This window comes from Bos indicus x Bos taurus, chromosome 4 (genome assembly GCF_003369695.1).
Source record: "Bos indicus x Bos taurus breed Angus x Brahman F1 hybrid chromosome 4, Bos_hybrid_MaternalHap_v2.0, whole genome shotgun sequence".
NCBI classification, from domain to species: domain Eukaryota; kingdom Metazoa; phylum Chordata; class Mammalia; order Artiodactyla; family Bovidae; genus Bos; species Bos indicus x Bos taurus.
In genome coordinates, this window is record NC_040079.1 from 65,478,166 (window position 1) to 65,504,931 (window position 26,766).

Below are 26,766 nucleotides of genomic sequence, written 5' to 3' on the forward strand. Positions count from 1 at the left end.
TTGCTCAAAGGTTAAAAAACAAAACAAAACAAAACAAAAACAGTGAACCATAGAGACATATCATGCATGGCAATAGGAGTTTTTAATCACTGTTTATTCTCTTGGGCTTTTTATTTCATTTCTTATTGTGCTCCTTCTTCCTTTTAAACCTGATCTCACTTTGTCTTTTGAAAATTAACACAAATATATGAAGAATGTGAATTTGATTTTGAATTATTGGGAATAAATGATTAGACAAGAGAAGCACTTGAAGTATTTTCTGTTACCACTATGCTGGCCTATTTATACTGATGTTTTCAGTACTATTTTATTAAGATCCAGTTGATACTTAGGAGAATCTAGAACTGTCAGAAACTAGGGAGAATAGCATACTGCTGCTGCTGCGTCACTTTAGTCGTGTCCGACTCTGTGCGACCCCATAGACGGCAGCCCACTAGGCTCCTCTGTCCCTGGGATTCTCCAGGCAAGAACACTGGAGTGGGTTGCCATTTCCTTCTCCATTGCATGAAAGTGAAAAGTGAAAGTGAAGTCACTCAGTCGTGTCCGACTCCTAGCGACCCCATGGACTGCAGCCTACCAGGCTCCTCCGTCCATGGGATTTTCCAGGCAAAAATACTGGAGTGGGGTGCCATTGCCTTCTCCGGAATAGCATACTACTAACGATTTTTTCTTGAAAGTTTGATTTTTTAAAATAAACTCCTGAGATCTAGCAAGTCAGCTATTTAGAAATCATTTATTTTTTTTAGTGTTATACTTCTTTCAATATAATGGTAGTTTTCCTTGATATTTACAGTGCCATTTTAGAGAACTTGAACTCCATTGTTTGTTACAAAGCAAGGACCACAGAGATAGTATGAGTTGCAGTTCCAAGAGATGCAGATTCTATCTCCCACTCTTACGCTATAATGTCTCTGTGAAATTAGTGTTTCAGTGTCATTTCTTGACTATGGTATCAGTCAAGCAGTTATGTTATAGGGGGCCAAAGTTGTAATTATATAGTTACAAAAAGAAAACTGAAAAAAAAATTCCAGATGAGTCGTTTACATCATTTCCCTCTCTAGTCTTTACCCCCAGAGAAAGGGGAACCCTGATGCTCTGACTTCTTAAAATTATGATTTTTTCTTGCCCATGCTACATCAGAATTCTTTATCAAGTGGGTTCACCAAAAATGTAAGATGGGTCTCAAGGATCCTCGCTGTGATGCCTAAATTGCTGTAGCCGTTTCTAAAACTTTATCTAGATAGATGCTTATCTTCCCTGAGAGAATTTTGTCAAGGTACTTGAATCATGTAGTCAGTTATTTCTTAGGTACTGGTACTGTTTTGCCTGTGGAATTTTGCTTGTTTTGTCCCAACTTTATAATTCTGTCAGACATACAAACAAAATCATTTCAGTTCAGTTGCTCAGTCGTGTCCGACTCTTTGCGACCCCATGGACTGCAGCATGCCAGGCTTCCCAGTTCATCACCAACTCCTGGAGCTTGCTCAAACTCATGTCCATTAAGTCAGTGATGCCATCCAACCATCTCATCCTCTGTCGTCCCATGGAAGTCCCAAAAACAAAAAGAATGAATCCACATGTATTTAGCATTTAAAAACTTGGAAACATTTTGATAACTTTTTACTTCATTTTACTTTTTCATTAAACTCATTAATTTTACTGTTGCATTTTTTATGATTTAAGTAAGGTGGCCATTATTATTCATTATTTAGTAAGTGGAGAAACTAAAAGTTTTGGCAAAGAATTTCAAGGACTTGGAAAAAATGGTGGAGATTATTGTGATATTATAGTTGATAATAAATAATTATGTGTTATTAGAATTCAGATCTGCTTACACCCAATCTTTTTTTTTCTTCTGTGTTATTTATTCTTACCATAGATAATGGTTATGTTGATATAGCCTGTCATTGTAAGACCTTTAATATTAAATTCTCATTTGTGGAGTAGTAATAGGACATTTGTTTTAGTAATAGCAGGGGAATTTTAGATTTATGAGTAGGAGTTACCTGACAGTGAACATCATGGAACCATGAAAGAAATGACTTTTAGAAAACAGAGAGTCTTTTTCTCAGAAGGGTACATAATTGTGTGTGTATTAAAATGCACAGCTATTTTCAAGAAATACTCATTTTCTTCTTTCATTTCCACTGTTCCATTCCTTTCCCTCCAGAAATCCCTAAAGTGAATATTTGTTTTCAAACGATTATCCCCATTTTACCTCTCATAGAAGTTTGCAGAACCTGACCTAGATTATACAAAATAGGAACTAAAATATTCTACATAGCTTCCAACTAAGATTGTGTATATGGGTAAATGGTTACTTAAAGTGTGTATGTGTACATGTGTATTTTACTTCATAATATTTACAGTTATTTCCAGAGTTTCTATTGTAAGAGTATTAAATTCAAATAAAAGATCAGTTTTAGTTATTTCAGTGGAGTAGAAAAAACTTCATTCACATACTTATACATATTGCTGTAAGTTTCACAAATTATAAAAATTAGGCATCATACCTGACAAAATATTTGCTCTAATTTTCAAATTATTAAAAAATAAATGAACTATGCAGGAAGATGATTTGGCTAAGGAGGGGCTGGACAAGCGATTCAAATATGTGGTGTGCACACATTTTTTGGTAAAATGAAACAGACTGAATAAAACTGTAAATACAGAGGCTGTAGCATATCACTGTTGAGAATGTAAGCTTGGGAATCATATTACTTAGATTTGAATTATGGTTCAAAAACAAACCTACCATATGTGAAACCTTAGGTCATTTAAACTCTCTAACTCTTAATTTCTGAATCTAGAAAAAAGAGATAATAGTGCCTATTTCTTAGAGTTGATTTAAGGACTAAATGTGTAAATACATATAAAGAGAATAGTAAGCTTTTTTCTTTTTTTTTTTAAAGTTAGTTTTATTTTGTTCCCTATTAACGTGAGTCTCAAAGTTTGACTGTATTTTCCAGGGCACCTGATCAGTGTCCTGACTAGCATTCTAACTTTGGTCCGTGAAATGGTAAAAAGGAGTTAATTTGTAAATGTGCATTCTGTGATTTTGTTAGCATGTGTATGAATTTTTGATAGCTGTATACTAATATTTTAAAGCTTAAAATGGCATACATTTATTATATTAACAATTTCCATGGGTCAGGAGTCCAGGCATGGCTTAGCTCAGTATCTTACAAGGCTACAATCAAAATATTGGCTAGACTGCATTTTCCTTTGGAGTTCAGGGTCTTCTTCCAAACTTACTGGGCGTTGGCCAAATCCATTTCATTGCTTTTATGGGACTGAGATCCACAGGTCCAGGAGGTTATCCACAGTTCTCATCGATGTGACCCTCTCCATATACAGTTCACATAATAGTAGCTTGCATCTTTAAAATTAGTAGGAGAGTTTCTACTAAATGTTAGAAAAATAGAGTTATATATCTATGTGTGTGGGTATATATTAACGTAAGCATTGAAATAGCATCCCATAACCTTTGCCAGATTCTGTTAGCAGCAAGTCATAGTCCTGCCTGCATGCAAGGGGAGGGACTTATATAGGGCATAAACCTGGGAACCACCCTAAAGTTTATCTGCCACAGCATGTTAAATTTCTTAATTTAAAATTACTTTAAACTATCATTTTATTTTTTTAAATTATGTAAGGTTTTCCTCAGTTCTGCTTATAGTATAAGTTTCAACGGGCCATTCCTTTCTGCCTAATATTGAGCCATTATTTTTTTTTTTAATTTTTATTTTTTTAAATTTTATTTTATTTTTAAACTTTACAATATTGTATTAGTTTTGCCAAATATCGAAATGGATCCGCCACAGGTATACATGTGTTCCCCATCCTGAACCCTCCTCCCTCCTCCCTCCCCATACCATCCCTCTGGGTCGTCCCAGTGCACCAGCCACAAGCATCCAGTATCATGCATCGAACCTGGACTGGCAACTTGTTTCATACATGATATTACACATGTTTCAATGCCATTCTCCCAAATCTTCCCACCTTCTCCCTCTCCAACAGAGTCCATAAGACTGTTTTATACATCAGTGTCTCTTTTGCTGTCTCGTACACAGAGTTATTGTTACCATCTGATCCATTATTTTAAGCTGGCTAACCACCAGACTAAAACAGCATTCCCTGGTGCTCTGACAAAACCCTAGTATCCAACATTTTCTCCTCATCACACTGATATGTGTACCTTGAACTTGCCTTACACTTGCCCACATCTTTGTCAGTGTATATCCTATTGTTTCTTTTCCCTTGTCTTCTGTAAATGTAAAGCCCATTTACGTCTTTGCCTCTTCCCTTACACTTGCCCTGTTTCTTTCCTCCTTTTTAGCCAACTCAGGACTTTTCCTGATAGTATCGTGTGTGTATCACCTGTAGCCTGGCATATAATCGTATCTTAAGAAACATTCACTAAATATTTGAAAAGTGAAAGTGAAAGTTAACTCAGTCAGGACTGACTCTTTGTGACACCATAAACTGTATAGCCCTCCAGGCTCCTCTGATCATGGGATTTCCCAGGCAAGAAAGGAAGCTCAAATATATGAAATACCTCCTTAATTCAGAACAGTGGTCAGTTTGAGAATCATATTTTAAAGGATGGTTTTTATAAATTATGTGCTCTTACACTGACTCAGTAATCTGAAATGTATCTCAGATCTTAAGTGTAATCTTAAGTGTATCTCAGTAATCTTAAGTGTATCTCTTAAATAACCTTTAGGAATCCAGTACAACTTATATGTTTGAAACTGCACATGGGAAGAATGTGAATCTTGGGGTCCAGAGGGTGAGCTGTGATAGGCAGCCTTTAAGATGGTCCTTAATGATCACCATCTCCTGGTTTTCATACAACTGTATTTTTCCCTCCCACATGTACCTTGTGTCTTGTGGCCAGTTGACTAGACTATGGTACAAGTAATAATATATTGCTTTTCAGATTGGGTTATACAAGATACTAGGACATCTGTTTGGGGTATTCTTTCTTGTTTCCATTTTTTTTTCTCTCTCTCTTTTTTTCTCTTTGCCCCCTCCCTTCTTCCTTCCCCTTTCCCTTCTCTCTTTCTCTCTCAGACTCATGACTTGCTCTAGGGGAGGATAGCTGACTTGGTGAGACCCATGTGGTGAGGAACTGTTCCCTCTGTCCAGTAGACAGGGAGGAACTATCAGTAACTGCATCTTCTTGAGGAAGCCTGAGCCTAAACCACCTAGCTGAACTACTCCTGGATTTTGATCCTCAGAAACCGTTTGACATAATAATTTTTTTTTTTTTTGTCCAAAGCTGCTAAATTTGGAGGTAATTTGTTATGTAACAGTAGATAATTAATATATTATATACTACCCCTGAAAATTATTTCCACAAACTTCATTACTATTCTGGACTTTGCAGGAAATACAAAGATTAATACACTATACAGGTATACTGAATATGTGGTCTCTAAAGTAAGTGTCATGGGGAAGGCATGCATGTTTATGAGAAAGTGGGCTTAAGTGAGAAGAAAATGTGAAATGTTTAGATTTCACCTGGAATACTGATTTTATAATATGAAGAGGGCTGTTCTAGTCTCCTGCTCATTGAGTACATCAGTGTTGGAGTGTCAGGACTGGGTAGATCTGGGTCCTAGTCTGGTGCTGATTCTCTTTTAGAACAGCTGTTTGAAATAGTTAAAAAACAAACAAGCAAACAAAAAAATAACAACAAAAAAACTCTTACCTTTACAGAGTCTGAGCTTTTAGAATCTATTCTACTAATCTATCGTACTAGTTTTCCATCGTTCTCCTTTAACGTCTTTATAGAGTTGTGAAGAAAGCATCTAGATATATGTACACATATTTGGGGTTCATTGCTTTGAAATGTTTAAGTTAGAAAAATAATTCATTCAGTCTCCAGGAAAGTGAGTTGAGAAGTATGTATCAGCAAGTAGTAGAACAAATTTTTGTATAAATTCACATTAAACTGTCATTCCAAATTTTCTTCCTACCGATTATACTGTAATGATAGAACCTGGGTAAAAATACAGCATTATATATATTTTTAAAATTTTTATTTATTTTTTATTTCAAGGATAATTACTTTATAGAATTTTGTTGTTTTCTGTCCAACACCAACATGAATCAGCCATAGCTGTACATGTGTCCCCTCCCTTTGGACCCTCCCTGTCATCTCTGTTCCCATCCCACCCCTCTAGGTTGATACAGAGCCCCTGTTTGAGTTCCCTGAGACATGCAGCAAATTCCCATTGGCTATCTATTTTACATATGGTAATGTAAGTTTGCATGCTACTCTGTCTATACATCTCACCCTGTCCTCCCCTCTCCCCATGTCCCTAAGTCTGTTCTCTATGTCTGTTTCTCCCATTGCTGCCTTGCAAATAAATTCATCAAGTATCATCTTTCTAGATTCCATAAATATGCATTAGTATATGATATTTATCTTTCTCTTTCTGACTGCCTTTACTCTGTATAATAGGCTCTAGGTTAATCCACCTCATTAGACCTGACTCAGATGTGTTCCTTTTTAGGGCTGAGTAATATTCCATTATGCATATGTACCACGACTTTTTTATCCATTCATTTGTTGATGGACATCTAGGTTGCTTCCATGTTATAGCTATTGTAAATAGTGTTGCAATGAACATTGGGGTACATGTATCTTTTTCAATTTTGGTTTCCTCAGGGTATATGACTTAGAATGGGATGGCTAGGTCATATGGTGGTTTTATTCCTAGTTTTTATTTTTATTTTTTTTAAATTTTATTTTATTTTTAAACTTGACATAATTGTATTAGTTTTGCCAAATATCAAAATGAATCCGCCACAGGTATACATGTGTTCCCCATCCTGAACCCTCCTCCCTCCTCCCTCCCCATACCATCCCTCTGGGTCGTCCCAGTGCACTAGCCCCAAGCATCCAGTATCCTGCATTGAAGCTGGACTGGCAACTCATTTCTTACATGATATTTTACATGTTTCAATGCCATTCTCCCAAATCTTCCCACCCTCTCCCTCTCCCACAGAGTCCATAAGACTGTTCTATACATCAGTATCTCTTTTGCTGTCTCGTACACCGGGTTATTGTTACCATCTTTCTAAATTCCATATATATGCATTAGTATACTGTATTTATGTTTTTCCTTCTGGCTTACTTCACTCTGTATAATAGGCTCCAGTTTCATCCACCTCATTAGAACTGATTCAAATGTATTCTTTTTAATGGCTGAGTAATACTCCATTGTGTATATGTACCACTGCTTTCTTATCCATTCATCTGCTGATGGACATCTAGGTTGCTTCCATGTCCTGGCTATTATAAACAGTGCTGCGATGAACATTGGGGTACACGTGTCTCTTTCAATTCTGGTTTCCTCAGTGTGTATGCCCAGCAGTGGGATTGCTGGATCATAAGGCAGTTCTATTTCCAGTTTTTTAAGGAATCTCCACACTGTTCTCCATAGTGGCTGTACTAGTTTGCATCCCCACCAACAGTGTAAGAGGGTTCCCTTTTCTCCACACCCTCTCCAGCATTTATTATTTGTAGACTTTTGGATCGCAGCCATTCTGACTGGTGTGAAATGGTACCTCATAGTGGTTTTGATTTGCATTTCTCTGATAATGAGTGATGTTGAGCATCTTTTCATGCGTTTGTTAGCCATCTGTATGTCTTCTTTGGAGAAATGTCTATTTAATTCTTTGGCCCATTTTTTCATTGGGTCGTTTATTTTTCTGGAATTGAGCTGTAGGAGTTGCTTGTATATTTTTGAGATTAGTTGTTTGTCAGTTGCTTCATTTGCTATTATTTTCTCCCATTCTGAAGGCTATCTTTTCACCTTGCTAATAGTTTCCTTTGATGTGCAGAAGCTTTTAAGTTTAATTAGGTCCCATTTGTTTATTTTTGCTTTTATTTCCAATATTCTGGGAGGTGGGTCATAGAGGATCCTGCTGTGCTGTATGTCAGAGAGTGTTTTGCCTATGTTCTCCTCTAGGAGTTTTATAGTTTCTGGTCTTACATTTAGATCTTTAATCCATTTTGAGTTTATTTGTGTGTGTGGTGTTAGAAAGTGGCCTAGTTTCATTCTTTTACAAGTGGTTGACCAGATTTCCCAGCACCACTTGTTAAAGAGATTGTCTTTAATCCATTTTAAAGGAATCTCCATACTGTCTTCCATAGTGGCTGGATCAGTTTACATTCCCACCAACAGTGCAAGAGGATTCCCTTTTCTTCACACCCTCTCCAGCATTTATCATTTATAGACTTTTTGATGATGGCCATTCTGACTGGTGTGAGATGATTTTTCATTGTAGTTTTGATTTGCATTTCTCTAATAATGAGCAATATTGAGCATCTTTTCATGTGTTTGTTAGCCATCTCTATGTATTCTTTGGAGAGATGTCTGAAAGTGCAGCATTATATTTTTTACAAAGGGAAAAATTGAAACTGGTTCCTGTAAAAAAAGGAGAGTTTACATTTGTAATATCAAATTTATGGCCTGGAGTGATCCACTAGTAAAATTTTTGGTACCATTATACAAAATCTGCCCTGCTTTTCACTTCAACTGAACATTAAACACATTTTTAATGGTCTTATTTGCTGGGAAGAGCACCATTACAATAATTTGCTTTTTACAGCCTGTATCAAATATGAACCACCATCACTTATTACAAAGTTTGTGCTTTGGGAGGCATTTTCATGACATCTAACAGTACTGCCCAATATTTCTTGGAATTAGTCTTTAATCATATCATTTTCCAAAATAAGTTGTTGCTCATACTTACTGATTGTTTTGTGGTTAAACTCTAATCCACCAACTATATTTAAAACGTCATACAAATTTATAAGGAAAGATCCACTGAAACTACTGTTACATTAGTAATTGCATGAAAATGTTATAGAACTGCTATGCAGCTTGAGTGTTTTCAGTTTTTTTTTTTTTCCCCCTCTACGATATCCAGGGGGTGAATATGAAACTTCATTTTTAACTATTGGCATTTCAAGTTTTTACTATTATCTGCTGGAATACAAAGAACTGTTACTGTAGGTGTCAGGTAAAATAAAGATAGAGTCTGAAGCCTACTTTAGCTGTTAGCCTTATTAAGGAGTTCTTCATGTGTTGAATCCAGCACCTGGTCTCGTGTAAGCTATGCTGTGAGAGCCTGGGGAGAGCTTTCTTTCTCTTTACTTTGGCTTTATTAAGACTCTGTCACATTTTCACTGTTGCCCTACCTTATCTAACTTTCTAGCTACAACTCACAGGACAGTAGGTCTAATATAGATTGACGCCTTTGTCTGAAGACTGATTGAAACTTGTGTCTTAGAGTTGCTAATGCTCACTGAACCATTTTATTGAAGATAAAGTAAATAAAATAGATTGCCATATGAGAATTCTCTGAAATCAAATGGAATAATTTGGCAGGTTTAAGCCCATGAAGAAGGCAAAGCAGTGAAACAGATGTGAATACTTTTTATGCTCAGTATATCAAGGGGAAAATATTCTTGTTATATTGGGCCTAAATTTTCATTCTTATTCATACAATTAAATGTTAAGCGTAAGTCTCAATTGGCCTATTATTTTTGGTCTTAAACAAGGGGTCCTCTGTATGAAAGTAATATGAATAATAACTTTTAAGACTATAATATTGTGATGATTTTTTTCTTTGTCTTTTTCTCACACTTAAGCACATGAATCAGTAGCCTTAGAGAATTTAATAAACAACACAAATGAATGAATTTGATAAAATGCACTCTAGAATCTTAAGGTTGGAAAATAATAGTTCAGTTCAGTCGCTCAGTCGTGTCCGACTCTTTGCGACCCCATGAATTGCAGCACGCCAGGCCTCCCTGTCCATCACCAACTCCCAGAGTTCATCCAAACCCACGTCCATCGAGTCGGTGATGCCATCCAGCCATCTCATCCTCTGTCGTCCCCTTTTCCTCCTGCCCCCAACCCCTCCCAGCATCAGAATCTTTTCCAATGAGTCAACTCTTTGCAAGAGGTGGCCAAAGTACTGGAGTTTCAGGCAAATAATAGTAAACCTTACTAAAAGATGCTACCAATCTTGAGCATTTTATTCATTAGTTAAGAGTGTATGTTCACATGAGAACAGCCTTTTTGGAAAACTGTCCTGTGATTTTTTTTTCTCCTTTGAATATGTGTTAGGTTTATATTAATAATTTTAAAATATTTGTTTTGTATATATTTTCATCTGAAATAATCTTGGGGAGGGAAAAAAGAAGCTGAAGTATCCTCAGCATCTAGAATTCCATGAGATTTTAATGAAAATAGCATACGATACCATGATAAAATGTATTGACATATTTAATTTGTAAAACACAAGGATCTGAGCACTTGTGTGAAGACGTGGAAAATCTGATGGAGGGAAATGAAGATCTCTTATTTGATTGCCTGGGTCAGATTAAAAGTAAATATTTATAGAAGAAAGATCAATAAAAGCATTTTGTTAGAAAAGTTTCTGAACTTGCTAATTAAAGACAGCGTTTCTCTTCAACCTTGTAAAGAATCTGTCACATTAATACTTTCTTCTGTAATTTCTTTTGTGGTTTCTCCATATTCAAGATAACTTCAGTTTATGCCCTTCTTAAATATTTAGTTCATTTAAAAATTTTTTGCTAATACATTTCATTCATTTGTTTCTCAGGTAATGATTCATGCTTAATTTTAGTTATAGCCATTAAGCACATGTTTTTTCTTGTCTCTGGGTACCCAGTAATTTTTTCAGTTCTCACAACCATGCCATAATGATTTCAACTGTCATCAGTTAGATGCAAAGTATATATGACACTCTCATATTAGCAATAAACCATCTTAAAGAAGTCTTTGACACTCTTTGACTTTTTAATTAATATTGCCAATTAAGAACTGCTATAATCTTAACCATAAATTTGACCCTTTTTCTTCTATAGGGTTCAGTCAGGGTTCAGGGTGACTCTGATACTGTGCAAGGCTGAATAGGAATAAACATATTTCATGTTCCCTTGTGAGTGAGCTCAAAGAGAAGTTATTGCATTTCAGTTTTCCTTGTATATTACAGCTAAAAATATAATCATTTGCTAATGATTATTAAATAATTTTAGATTCTTTAGAGTTTTATATTATATGTGCCCTTATATTTTGTATTTGTTTTCTTCATTGTTATAGTATGTGCATATTTCTCTCTGATTAACCAGAAATGTTAAAGTTCATTGCTCTATCCAGAACTACATCTCGTTTACTCTAGACTCCAACCATTTATCTCCTTTGACATTTTGATTTTCAATATGAACTTGTCTTCAAAAAATCATGTGTAGATAAGTTTTTTTGAAATGAGAGCATTATGCTGAGACTCTGAGAAACCTTTAGTCCCTTTCAAATATATTCTAGACATTTAGCTACATGCCAAACTGCAAACTGTAATAAAGAAGTGTATTTAGTGAGTCTGTTTCTGATCCCACCCTTGATTTTGTTATGCCCTACATTCTCTCTAGTCACCCTTTGTTCCTTTGCATTTAATTCTACTTTTCAAGTTCTAATCAACATCCCAAAGAATGGATATTTCCCCTCATCTCTAGGACCTAGCATTTGTATACTTCTCTGTGGGCTTCCAACTGATTTTAGAGTCAGCTCATGGAAGGTCATTAAAAGGGTGGGGTTATCACTCATTACTGAATGGCAGTATTTGAAAAGTTAAAACATTTGTGAATTGTGTGTTAGGAAGCAGAGATAAGTTTCTGAGGCAGGTGATTAGTAGAAGTTGATCCATAACTTACACTTATTGAGTTGTAACTCTAAATTTCAATTACCATCATGATTTCTTAACATATTTATTGACTGCTATTTTGCACATTATTTCATATTTGTATCTTGTTAGCTAATGTCAATATTCTTTAGGAATTTCCATGTTGTTACAATGGTTGGCAGAATGCACATTTGCACATATGCAAATATGAATCATTCAAGAGAAAAGACAGTATACAATTTTACAGTCACAGCGTATGAAATTTTGAGAGTAAAAATGTATTGGCTTATTAGAAATTTATGTATGTGTGCATGCTCAGTCATGTCCAACTCTTTGCAACCCCGTGGACTATAGCCTGCCAGGCTCCTCTGTCCATCAAATTTTCAAGGCAATGATACTGGAGTGGGTTGGCATTTCCTTCTCCAGTGGATTTTCCTAACCCAGGGATTGAACCCTCATCTCTTGCGTCTTCTGCATTGGCAGGCAAATTCTTTGCCACTGAGCCACGGGAGAAGTCCTAGAAATTTATATAGATATTCTAATATTAATTTACTTAATGCATACTGATAGAGAACTTCCTATTGCCAAATACTTCTGTACATTATTTTAAAATAATTAATCAAAAGACTTGAACTAAAAATTTTCTTTTTACTGACCCAGATTATGTGATGAATAAATAATTGGGAATTTTGCCTCTTGTGACATCAACACATAGGTATTATTACTGTGTGATTTTAATGTAGCAATGAAATGAGCTAAAAAATATTAACTCACAACTTTAAGAAGAGGTACTATAATCTCATTTTAAGATGGAGAAACAGATATAAATAGTAATTAGTAAGCATAGAGTCAGAATTTAAGTTGAGGCAATCTGGTTTTAGAGTTTATAAGTTTAGCCTGGGAATTATTTTGGTGGATACTTCCTAAGGTCACTCCATAGTGAGTCACACTTTTGAATAATTCCCACCCTTTGAGTGAGGGCAGAACCTGTTGCTTATTTCTAGCCAACTGAACATGGCACAGATGGTGGAATAGTCATTGCCATGAATATATTATGTTATATAAGATTCCATCTTAACAGACTGGAGCAAGAGTTTATCCTGCTGGACTTGAAGAAGCAAGCTAATGTCTTTTGAGAGGACTTGAGAAATTGTCATGTGGCAAAGAACTGTGAGCAGCCTCTCAGGAGCTGAGGCAACCTCTTCCCTACAGCCGCCAAGAAAATGGAGCCTTCACAAAAGCAAGGAACTAGACTGTGCCTATTGTCACATGAGCTTGGAGGAGAACCTGGAGCTCCAGGAAAGTACACACTTCAGCCAACACTTTGCAAGAGTCTGAGTGCCAGCTTATCTGCTCCAAGACATCTGACCCACAGAAGTTTTAGGACAATAGATACATGTTGCTTAAAGCTACTAGGTTTGTAGTAGTTTATAGTAAATTTTACACAGCAATAGATAGTTATGGACCCGTGAACAACATAGGTTTGAGATGTGTGAATCCACTTGTAAACTGGATTTTCTTCTGTAACGTGGTACTGTAATAGTACAGAATTTGTGGTTGGTGGACTGTGTGGAGGGTCCATACCCCCACTGCCAGCATTTTTCCAGGGTCATTTGTAATACAGTTGTGAATAGTTGAAATAAAATTCCATGTTACTTGCTGTTAATAATTCTCATAAGTAATGTGGAACTTGAAATGATTTTTGAAGAATGTGGTTGAGCTGTTTAGAATTATAACTACATGATTGTGAAAAATCCTTTACATCTAAGAAAATCTGATTGAAGGTTACAGCATTTACGTTTGGGAAGATCTGAAGATATGTTTGGGAAAGAGATATCTATTAAAATTTTTCTGATGGCTTTACAAGAAATACCAACTAATAACAAAGTGAATCTGAGCGTCATTGAAGTACTTTAATAGAAGGCTTGTTTGACCAAAGCACTGGAGGCAAGAATAACTTTTAAAGAAACATTCATCTTTCATGCCTGTTGGTAACCATCCCTAACTCTCTTCTTGTAGATCATTTTTTACCTCTGCTTTATGTTTCCTTATTCTGGTCACCCTTTGCTATTTGTTGTATGCCTTAGAAATCTGAAATTAGTATTTATCTTTTTGAAAATACATATTTTATCTCAAATTTTTGGATAAGTTATTTAGTTTCTTTACTGCACATGTCAAACAGTTGAAAACTTTGTGAGTTATTGTCATCAACGATTTTAAAAATAAGCTAATTTTAATCAAAACGTGTAAAAGTGGAACACTGACAGCATATGTTGATGCTACAAGGGTGAGGAAGGTATATGATATTTTATTCAATCATTTGTTACTTTAGAGCTCCAAGTTTTATCATACATGTATGGAGTATCTTAATGAAGCTCTCTTGATTGTTTAATAATTTTTAAATTATGATGATAAAAATAAATATAGTGCTGGATATTTAATAGAAGTACTTAAAATGCAGTTGTAATTCAATAATTTAGATAATTAGGTAAGTGTAGTTAGGTACAGTGAATAACTACATTTTAGTTTGTATGATAAAAAATAGGCACATAGATCTAATCTAAGTTTTAAAAATCTCTCACTACAGGATTGTTTATGGTATTGTAAAATATGTGACCTAGTATTTATGACCACAGAAAGTAGCCTTTAACAAACACTTTAGCTTCTATAGGTCTTTAACTAATATGAGTGTCTAATCTTTAACTCTTTAGTAATCAACCACTTGGGGGATAGTGTGTGTATTTTTTTTGGTGGGGCTCAATGTTGGACTGGAGAATAAGTAAAATATGTAAAAATTTTTGAAAGTACCCTTCACTGTTATGTTTAAAATAGAATTTGTGTGTGAAAGTTCTGAAATTCAGATGATTCCTTTCTCTGTGATCTGTGTTCTTTAGTGATACTTTGTCTTTACTGATTAAAGTTACCATTTTCCACATGTTCCTCTTAACCCATCCAAAGAAGTGGTTTGAAATGTTTCAATAACAACTTTACAAGCAAAATATTTAAAAATATAAAACAATTCTGCAAGCTAAAAAGACACATTACATATACAGTCAATAGTAAGCTACATACCTCATATATATTTTATCTTGAAATATTTTATGTAATTTTTCTTATGCCCTTTTATTCTTTATATCTTTTAATATTATTGTTTATATCATTAATATGAAAATTAAAAAATACAATGTTTGACCTCATTTGACTTTTTTGATGTTCAATCAGTTGAAAGTTTGTAAGACATTTAACTGCCAAATGGTATGATTATTATTCATATCATCATTTGATATATAATGTCAACTGAATTGCCTCCCTGGAGTGCACTGTGTTTCACAGATCAATAGATTTACCAAGAGCTTGAAGGAGAGCTTTAAACATTCATTGAAAAGAAGGAAAAATATATCCCTCTTGTAAAATGGCTTATGTAGTCATTTTATCAGCTTCATAATTATTTTATTTACTTCTGTGAATAAATCTCCTTGTAACAATAGTTTTAGAGTATTACAGCTCCCTTAACCAAATTAAATTATAGTGTTAATCAGATTTATTTTACTCAAATGCACTGAAAACTGTATAACAGAAATAGAGGCAGATTCCTTGAATAAATACTGCTTCTGAGATTTATCCTGAATAACTTCCATTTAAAATACAGTTCTCAATATTCTATACCTTCCCCTTTAATAATTCATATAAAAGCATCATCTTATATTATTAATATGTGCAGTCCTTACGTGTTATGAAGGAATTGTTATAGTGAGAGTTTGTGGATTAGAAGAGCAGTTGTTCCTTCTTCCCCACCCCTTAGATGCTCACCATCCCTGATAAAGCAGCATGCACATCAATCAGTGCTGTTACGTTAGTTCCCCTTACTCCCAAGTGCTACAGGCCAATAGGGCCAAGGCAGATGCTGTGCACACGGTGGGTATACAAATGTTGTGCTGTGCTGAGTTGCCTAGTTGTGTTTCCTTATTTTCGGGCACAGAATGGTTCGGTTTTCATGGTTTGTGAGGTTTTATTGTTTCCAAGATCTCCCAGTGGGACAGATCCGTGTGTGTGTGTGTGCGCACGCACGCGTGCACGCTCATGTGCTGTGCTCAGTTGCTCAATTGTGTCCAACTCTTTGCTACTCCATGTGCTGTAGCCCGCCAAGTTCCTCTGTCCATGAAATTTTCCTGGCAGGAATACTGGAGTGGATTGCCATTTCCTCTTCTAGGGGATCTTCCTGACCCAGGGATTGAACCCACTTCTTCTGCGCCTCCTACCTTGGCAGTAGATCACTGAGCTACCTGGGAATCTCATACATGCATTGCAACTAAGAAATGCTAAGCTGTGGAAATATGACACATTTATGGAAAGCAGTAAACAAGCCTGGGATTTAATACATCATCCTTCCAGGTTCCTCACCTAAAACACAATCCTGAGCAGTGGACCAGGTGAAGACAGGATAGGGTCAGGGTCTTGCATTCTTGGTGAATCTGTAAGAGCTGTAGGAGGGCCAGATACTCATAAAGGAATGTCTTTCCATCCCTGAACCCTGCATTGTGTCAGTGTCTTATTATCCACAAATTACATAAACTCTGTGGCTTAAGACAACACTATTTTATTATGGTATAGTTCTGGAGTGTAAAGTATGAAATGGATCTCACTGGCCTAAAATCAAGGTGTCAGCAAGGTTGTGTTTCTTTCTGGAAGTTCCAGGGGGAGAATCTTTTCCAGCTTCTAGAAGCCATTACATTCCTTGGCTCTTGGACCCTTTCCATCTTCAAAACCAGCAATGGATGGTTGAGTGTTTTCATGTCTTATCATTCTGGCATTGCCTCATCTGCCTCTTTCTTTGACATCTGAGGATTATCTGATTACTGTATGCCTGCCAAATAATCCAGAATAATCTCCTTATTTTAAGGTCAACTGATTAGTAAACTTAATTTCATCTACATGTTTAATTCTCCTTTGTAATATAATATAAGGTTTCAGGGCTTAAGATGTGGCATCTTTTATGGGGGAAGGCTTTATTTTACTTACCACATGTGCAGTCTTGGCTTTTGGTGACTTTTTATGAGTTGCCTATGTTACTGGCCATTCTGATTAATCTGACAGAGGTTGAGATCAAACCACTCAATTTGTCTTAAAAAGCATGCAATTAAGGCTACTATTAATATGATTCCAAGCAGCAGGGTAAGGACAACCTACAGTATTGATCTCACTTATGCCCCCAGAGCCCTGGACTTAGCCAATTTTAAATAAATACCAAGAACAACTAACAGGTCTTATTTCAATCAGTCAAGATAAGTATAAGGCCAGTCAATTATCCATTATAACCCACACAAGGGAGTTTGGACTGACATGCTGATTTTTGGTGTCATTGCCAATTATTACAGGGGGAAACAAATGGGCCAATGTAGAGAGATATCTATGGCTCTTTCTCTCTCACATAAAAACATATTACTGAAAGGGGTTTCTCCTCTTTGAGACGCGTTGCTAAACTTAGTCTGGATCATCATTTCACTTTAGTTTGGTTTGGTCACATGGGCAAGGTCACTGACTAGCTGTGGCTTTGATTGCCATGCACTGTATAACTCAAGGCCAGTAGGCATCAGAAAAATCATAAGGATTTATATTGGGAAGATATAAGTAAGGTTTAAGGATCAAGGAGCATTACTTATTCATCCCCTCTCCCACCCCCTGGAGATCTAAAGTGTTCCTTCCCCAGTGCCTTCGTAGTCCACTCTAGGAACCTGGGTGAATAGTGTATTCAACCCAGTGGTCATTGTACTTATGACCTAGGACTATGTTGATTCAACTATAGCGTGCAAGAGACTGACCTGCAATTAAGTTTGAATTCTCTTGGTCCCCTCATAACTGGGTTGCCACCTGGAAGGTATACCAATCAGTCCAATCAGTTGGCTGAGGTTGAACTGAAACAGTGCCACTGTAATCTGAAAGTGTCAACGGCAGTGAAGTACCAGTAGACTGTGTATCACTGGGATACTAATATGTCATGCTAAGTTGTTTCAGTCGTGTCCAACTCTCTGCGACCCTATGGACTGTAGCCTGCCAGGCTCCTCTGTCCATGGGATTCTCCAGACAAGAATGCTGGAGTGGGTTGCCATTCTGTCCTCCAGAGGACCCGGGGACCGCATCTCTTATGTCTCCTGCATTAGCAGATGTGTTCTTTGCCATGGTGCCACTTGGGAAGCCCAGGATACAGATGGAGTACGCCTATTTCCCATTATAAAATGTCCAGGTTCCCTGAGCTTTGTGATCTTCGGTAATGGAACTGCTGTGTGTGCAGTTGTCACCTGACCCTCTTTACATCACTCTGAAAACTGTAGCTCAAGAAACTAGCTAACTTTGTAGTTTTCATGTGAGACCTTTCACAATTCTTGACAAACACTATGTGAAATGTGGCCTCCTGTACTACCACCACACCGATGGGTCAACTTTTGGCCAGTGTTGAAAGTCTAGCATGTAATGGTGACTTTTGTGTAAGAAACATAGAGTACTTTATTATGTGTCCAGTTTATGATGGCAGATGTACTGCCATGTGTGGTATGATGATAGTTCTGGGCGATGGTCATCTGGCTACTGCATCTTGATTCCAGTTGATCTCATCAGAGAACAAGTTCTTATTGTGGGCTTCCATAGGAATGATCCAGGCTATATAATCAGCAGCTACAGTTCCCCACAGAGTCTGCAGCCCTAGAGGTAGGTATCTTTAACCTGCCAATCTATGGTCTTTCAGGTGGCAGACCATACAGTTGGGTAATTGGCAACAGTCCAAGATTTAGAAAAAATGTAGCATGGCTCATCAAGGGGAGTTTGGGTTGGGTCTTTAAGGATGACCTTTAGTTCTGCCCACTGAGCAGAGTGAATGAGCAGCAGTAGCATAAGGCACATCATCAAGTTTCTATTTAGCCAGAGTATCAGTGGAACAGGTCAGGGCATTTAGAGGAATCTCTGTAAATTGAAGGAACCATTTAGATAGCAACTTTATTTTGGGTGGAGGGTTGGGGAGAAAGTTTCACCAAAAGTAGTAGTTACCCCTTCTTCATGTAAAACTGAGATATAGGTAGGAACAGGTGAGCTGGTTCTTGAATGTACATTTCCATTTGATTGGAGGGATCTGTCAGTTCCTTCCTACCTTAGTGCTTATTGGTTTCTTTTAAAAAGCATGGGGAGGGTTTGGAACACAGACCATCAGTGTCAAACCACCTGAGCAATCAGTGCTGGGCAGTTTTCTCATTGTCCAGCTGGATGTCCAAGTCTATGATATTTTTGTGTAAGATGACTGTGACACTCTTTAGGATGAATATTTCTTATTCATCTTTGTATCCCTGGTATACCAGTGTATTCCCTGGTACAGGGATAGTACACTAAGGTACACTCGGTATGATATATAGGAAGTACTTAATAGGAAGTACTTGCTGAAAAAATGAATAAATAGATGATCACATTATAAATTTGGAAAGAAGTTGTGTTGGCAATTGATATGTCTACAGAATAAGGAGAATGATTTTTATCAATAATGTGCTGTCTGCCCCATTTATTAGCAACAGCTGAGTGTTCATAGATGGGCTTCAATACTCTACTACAACAGTTAGGAAAATGGATTAAGTCAAGTTGCTTTCTGTTCCATGTATAGTTATTATATGGATAACTAATGTTTAACTTCTCTCATTCATTACTGCTTACTCCTGAAGGAGTACAATGTGTTTACAAAATAATAAGCATTATTAAGCATCCTAATAGTTGCCACAAAAATCTGACAGTATCTTTGGCAGCAATGCACATATACTTTGCATTCCTAATACTAAAAAAAGGTTAATATGGGTTATCATCCTTGTTTTGTAGTGGCATTCCCCAAACTCCAGGTGGCATAACTGTACAAATTTCCCCTCTGGGGATTTTATAAATGATTCCCTGGGTAACATAACAAAGAAAGTTATGTTCATTAAGCAAGTAAAGTGATTTGGGTAATCATGTTCAGTTCACTTTCTGGTTTAAATAATTTAATATTAATGAGTACCCATTTTATAAAGGAGAATAAAGTTAAGTACTGCCAAAGCCTACACAACTAAAGTCTTTCAGTTAATAGCTTCTGTCGTTTCCACTAGGTCTGAGTTATTCGATCACTTTCAGTTGATGGAACCATGTGATTAACATTAATGTCAACCATTATGTTTTATGAAGGATTATATTCTTGGCTAGAGTGTTCTGTGCATCCCTATGAGCTATGAACTTTACAGAATTTTTCTTTCTTCAATTTGTATGTAAAAGTCACTGTGCACATATATTTATACATGAATACAGCCAATTCTCATTACTCACAGTAACCATGTTCTGTAAAGTCACTGCAAGCTCTGAATTAGCGGATGCTGAATCATTGCTCCTAGAGGAAATGCTGAGTTAGGTTCCTGCGAACTTCTGGTCGTAACATTATCATCAGTTGATCAATGCAAAACCTTATTTTATGTGTTATTCTGTTTAAAACACTTTATCGAATATATACTGTTGATTCAACAACATTTAATTAATTGCCAACATCACTATTAGCTCAGGTCTTTATTTTTGGGGGGGCTCCAAAATCACTGCAGATGGTGACTGTAGCCATGAAATTAAAAGACACTTACTCCTTGGAAGAAAAGTTATGACCAACCTAGATAGCATATTGAAAAGCAGAGACATTACTTTGCCAACAAAGGTCCATCTAGTCAAGGCTATGGTTTTTCCAGTGGTCATGTATGGATGTGAGAGTTGGACTGTGAAGAAAGCTGAGCGCCGAAGAATTGAAGCTTTCGAACTGTGGTGTTGGAGAAGACTCTTGAGAGTCCCTTGGACTGCAAGGAGATCCAACCAGTCCATTCTGAAGGAGATCAGCCCTGGGATTTCTTTGGAAGGAATGATGCTAATGCTGAAACTTCAGTACTTTGGCCACCTTATGTGAAGAGTTGACTCATTGGAAAAGACTCTGATGCTGGGAGGGATTGGGGGCAGGAGGAGAAGGGGACGACAGAGGATGAGATGGCTGGATGGCATCACTGCCTCGATGGACATGAGTCTGAGTGAACTCCGGGAGTTGGTGATGGATAGGGAGGCCTGGTGTGCTGCAATTCATGGGGTCACAAAGAGTCGGACACGACTGAATGACTGAACTGAACTGAACTGAACTGAGTGAAGTTTATGTAACTAATGCACATATTTCCTTCAAAAGGCCCATCACAGCTTTCTTGGATTAGGAACACTAGACAGCACTTCAAAAGTACACTTGGGAGCTATTTTAAAAAGTGTAATCACTAATAAAAGCATAGATAGGGCATTGCATAGACCACTAAAAGGACATTTGTTTACAGTACAAGAGCAGGAACAAGAAGACAAGTGTTACCTTGTTTGACCTCCGGTAGTAATTATGCATGTCAGGGAAATCAGATGTTTTGCTGCTCCATGCATGTCTGTGAAGGACTATGACAGTGCTATGAGCATTGATATGGGCTACAAACAAATATATATATACCCCTGGAGAAGGAAATGGCAACCCACTCCAGTACTCTTGCCTGGAACATTCCATGGACTGAGAAGCCTGGTAGGCTACAGTCCATGGGGTCGCAAAGAGTCGGACACGACTGGGCAACTTCGTTTCGCTTTGCTTCATATATATATATATATTAAGCCTATATATATATATATATATATATATATATATATATATATATAGGCTTCCTGAGTGGCTCAGTGGTAAAGAATCTGCCTGCCAATGCAAGGAGATGCAAAAGACACAGGATCAATTTCTGGGTTAGAAAGATCCCCTGGAGGTGAAAATGGCAACTGTGTGCTAAGTTGCTTCAATTGTGTCCTACTCTTTGCAAGCCTATGGACCGTAGCCCATCAGGCTCCTCTGTCCATGAGGATTCTCCAGGCAAGAATACTGGAGTGGATTGCCATGCCCTCCTCCAGGGGATCTTCCCAACCCAAGGATAGAACCTGAGTCTCTTAAGTCTAGCATGTTGGCAGGCAGACTCTTTACCACTAGTGCCACTTGGTGTGTGTATGTGTGTGTATGTGTGTATACATAAATAGATATAGTTATATGATATATATATATATATATAGCTAAAAATACTTTTTGCAAAAGACATGCTGCTTCTTTTCTCCAGAAGCATGTTTTGAACTGGTGTGTTTATCATCATATATGCTGAGCATATACATTGTGATAGGCACTGTTCTAGGCCATGTGGATTTAGTAGTGAATTAAAGTCCCTACTCTCATTGAAATAACAGGATACTTTTTTAGAAAGTGAATAATATGTCAGATGATGATGAGTGCCATAAGGAAAAATAAGGCTGGAACCAAGGATAGAGACTGATGTTGAGAGCTGTTTCATATAAAGTGGTCAAAGAAGACCTAATTGATATGGTAGCCTTACTGTGGAGACTGAAGTTAAGGAGCAAGCCCTGTAGGTACCATATTTGAGGAAAGAACATTCCAGAGAGAAGGAACTGCAAGTGGAAAAGAGAGTTACATACTTAAGGTGTCTGATAAGAGCAGAGAGGCCATTGTTGCTGAAGTACAGAGTGAGCCTGGACTTTAGCAGAAGTCAGCAGGGGGCTATTTTAGAGTCTTCTAGGTAAGGACATGGAGCCTAACCATACCAAAACCTCTCTAATAAAACATATCTAGTTTAAAACTATTATCCTTTTCCCTCTAAAGAAATAAATTGTCCTATAAATGATATAAGCACTTTGTTATTAGCAATTGATTTAAGTGCGTATCCCATTTCAAACTACCTTCCAGATCTACCCACAGTACTGCCCTGGACTTCCCTGCTGCTGTTTTCCTCTTAGTTTGGAAAAAAAATACAATTTCTAAAAGATTGGTTTAATTTTTCTTGAAGAAGTGAAAGTATGAGTTTTCAAATACTTTTTCTGATGATTTTAAAATTAAAATTACATATTTTTTTGTCCTTGTCCCCCATCCCCCCACCTCAGTCCTTTATCTTCTACTATCTGGGTGCTGAGTGAGTTTTCTCCTTCTCTTTTCCTAATTCCTACAGTTGTCCCAATGTATTATCTGTTAAAAGACAGTCATTAGAGTTAAAGCTCATCTTATCTTGGCTTGGCAGCAGGTATTTCTGAAAATAAGCAATAGATTGAAACCAACAGCATTGAGATACTTTATGCCAGTGAGTGGACTTGAAAGAATAGAGATGTTCAAATGACACAGTGACATTCTAAAATTGTAGGATGATAGTTAAGCTATATGGCACTTTGCTCGTAATAAATGTATAGTAAATGCTTGATAATTAACTAAATGAATGGAAATGAATGAATCTTGAAAAATAAACAGTATGGTAGATTTTGCTCTGTGTGAGCTCCACTAAAATGTATACGGATTTCAGTTAGTTCTGTTTTCACGTCTGCCAACCTACTTCAAGCAGCCGTCATCTCCTGTCTTTATTGTCACCACTGTCCTCTAGTTAGTAGGTATGTCCTCTAGTTAGTAGGTATGTCCTCCTACATTCTTGATCAGTCTGTTTCAGCACAGCAGTTGGAGAGATGCTTTTAAAACCGAAATCTTATTGTGTCACTTCACCATTCAAAATCTTCTTCGCCCCAGCTCTGCTGCCATTTTCTTAAAAGTAATATTTAAAAACTTAAAATGGTCTACAAGACCATATACAATCTGAGTGCATATCTACTACCCTCCCTCTTCTTTACTCTGGTTGTGCCACATCAACCTTCTTGCTGTTTCTCAAACATAGGCATGCCCTTTCCTCAGGGCCTTTACAATGACTGTTCCTCTACCCAAGTTGCTCCTCCTCCAGATAATCTATATGGTTAACTTCATCTCCTCCTCCAAGTCTTTAAATGTCACTTTCTCAATAAGGTCTGCCCTGACAATCCTATTTAAACTTCCATTCTACAACCACATTGACTAATCACCTACCAGCCTTCTCTTGTTTTTCCTATAACATTTATCACCTTTTAGCATACAATAAAATTTCCCATTTTTAAATTTTAATAACTCTCTTCATCCTCTGGTATGTAAGCCTTATTTTATTTTGGGGGGCTCCAAAATCACTGCAGATGGTGATTGCAGCCATGAAATTAAAAGACACTCCTTGGAAGGAAAGTTATGACCAACCTAGATAGCATATTAAAAAGCAAAGACATTACTTTGCCAACAAAGGTCCATCTAGTCAAGGCTGTGGTTTTTCCAGTAGTCCATGTATGGATGTGAGAGTTGGACTATAAAGAAAGCTGAGCACCGAAGAATTGATTCTTTTGAACTGCGGTGTTGGAGAAGGCTCTTAAGAGTCCCTTGAACTGCAGGATCCAACCAGTCCATCCTAAAGGAGATCAGTCCTGAGTGTTCATTGGAAGGACTGATGTTGAAACTCCAATACTTTGGCTACCTGATGCGAAGAGCTGACTTATTTGAAAAGACCCTGATGCTGGGAAAGTTTGAAGGCAGGAGGAGAAGGGGACAACAGAGGATGAGATGATTGGATGGCATCACTGACTCAATGGACATGAGTTTGGGTAAACTCTGGGAGTTGGTGATAGACAGGGAGGCCTGGTGTGCTGCAGTCCATGGGGTCTCAAAGAATCAGACACAACTGAGCAACTGAACTGAACTGAATGTAAGCCTTGGAGAGGAAAAGTCTTTACTCAGAGATTTTTTTTTTTTTTTTTCCTCCCTCTTGGAATGGTTCTCCTGGATCTAGACCCATTTGAATTCTACCTGTGATTCAAGTTCCAATTCAAGCATTCAGGTATTCAAGAATTCCTGGAAGTTCTTCCTCATACCCTGTCTTCTATTAATCACAGTAACTGTCTTTATACTATCAAACATGTGCTCTTTTTCTTAGGAAGAGCAATAAAGAAAAATCTGGAAATTTGTTATTTTGGGTCCTGGAGCTAGTTTATTTTGATTTACACTAAATTAATTGAGCATTGTCTTATAGTGACTCTGATGTGTACATTTAAAATTCTGTTTTATAACTATTAATTCACTAACATTTTGCACTGCAGAGCCTAAAATTGAAATCTTCAGAGTGTTTATGTAGATGTCCATAAAAAGCTGCTTGTTTCGGTCAATAGTGAAGATTTCAGATCTGGAGTCACATTCACATCAGAATTCTAGATAATAGAATCCTACTTTTTCCTGTCCAGTAGAAGAGTACGTCGGGATCTCAAAAAAAAAATGTTAAATGTCTTGGACTGTTTGAGTCCAAGACTTGCATCTGATCATGGGCTCCAGGTCTCATAGTACATACTTCTTTGAGTCACTGTTTTTCAGCACTTTGCTCCCTTTAAGTTATGTCACCTGTGATGCATTGCTTGCACTGGACTATTTGTCATTTCCTGAATACCACATGCCATTCCGTATATTCACATTTATTCTTGATGTTCTGAAGAGCTTGCCTCTTTTTTTTATCGCTTCTCCCTTCAAAATACTGCTTGAACTATACTTCTTTGAAGTCTTCCCTGAGTAAAGCTAAATAGAATTTATGCCTACCACACACCTGTGTTCTTGTAGCATTTTGTATATTTTGCCACTGCTATAGAACTACTTATTATTTGAGTCACTTTATTCTGTGTTCTTTTTTTCTATTTCCCTGCTCTCATGTCACCATATTGTGAATTCTTTGTTTTTATATTCTTGGCAGCACATTCAGTACTCATTCGCAGGAAGCTTTAAGATTTAGAGGCTAAAATTTTCTGGTTATTCAGTTACTTCATCTTGTGTAGCAGGAAGGATGTATATATCCTTAAAATATTTGAAGACTCATTCTGAGCTTCTCTCAGTTCAGTTCAGTTCAGTTCAGTCGCTCAGTCGTGTCTGACTCTTTGCGACCCCATGAATCGCAGCACACCAGGCCTCCCTGTCCATCACCAACTCCCGGAGTTCACTCAGACTCATGTCCATCGAGGCAGTGATGCCATCCAGCCATCTCATCCTCTGTCGTCCCCTTCTCCTCTTGCCCCCAATCCCTCCCAGCATCAGAGTCTTTTCCAATGAGTCAGCTCTTCGCTTGAGGTGGCCAAAGTACTGGAGTTTCAGCTTTAGCATCATTCCCTCCAAAGAAATCCCAGGGCTGATCTCCTTTAGGATGGACTGGTTGGATCTCCTTGCAGTCCAAGGGACTCTCAAGAGTCTTCTCCAACACCACAGTTCAAAAGCATCAATTCTTCGGTGCTCAGCCTTCTTCACAGTCCAACTCTCACATCCATACATGACCACTGGAAAAACCATAGCCTTGACTAGATGGAGCTTCTCTCATGAGTGCTCAACTCATCTGTTAGACATATCTGTCTTGGTAGCTGCTTGTTTCACCTTCCAGCACCTGTTCTTAGGTTATCTTTCACAATCTTGTCAGATTCACACAACATATGAGGTAACTCCCTGCTCAGAGGCCACAGCCTTTCTACCCCAGTGTTCTGAGAAAGCAGAACATTTCTAGGTCCTGGCAAATTTAGAGCCTGCAAGAAACAGAAGGCCTGGGGGACAAGGAAGGTAGGACCAGCCCAACCTTCACTGATGATCTGAAGACCTCTGCCTCCTTGAGGTCACTCTGCTTTTAAGGCACTACTTATTTTATTAGTATAAAACTTAAAATCGTAAGATGAACAACTTGCTTTGAATTATTTCTCTGCTGTTTGAACATTTCCAGACAGAGGAAAGACTATTTGTTTTACATTTGTGTGACAAAAGGAATATGTTGATGGTCTCCCTACCTATACACACACAGACACACACACACACACACACACACACACACACAAAGTAGGAAAGCGTAGGTGTCCAAGAGTCTTGCTAGTTATGCACCATGAATATCTAGTGAGTTTTAAAATCAGTTTTCTCATTAAAAATAATGTTATTTGTACTTTAACAGCAATTCTACAGTATGTCAGTCCTTGGAAGAGTATCTCATGATTCTTGAGCATTAGTTTCAACTTCCTTTTTCAGCAAAAATATGTGTACAGTAGATAATGAAGAAATACATAAAAAATAATTTCATCTCTCAAGATTTTTTA

At 37.2% G+C, this 26,766-nt stretch overlaps 1 protein-coding gene across 1 annotated transcript in view; it reads left to right on the plus strand.

Moving 5' to 3' along the window:
• Positions 1-26,766, plus strand: part of FOXP2 (forkhead box P2) — a 659,704-nt gene that overhangs the window by 215,915 nt on the left and 417,023 nt on the right. The window lies entirely within an intron of this gene.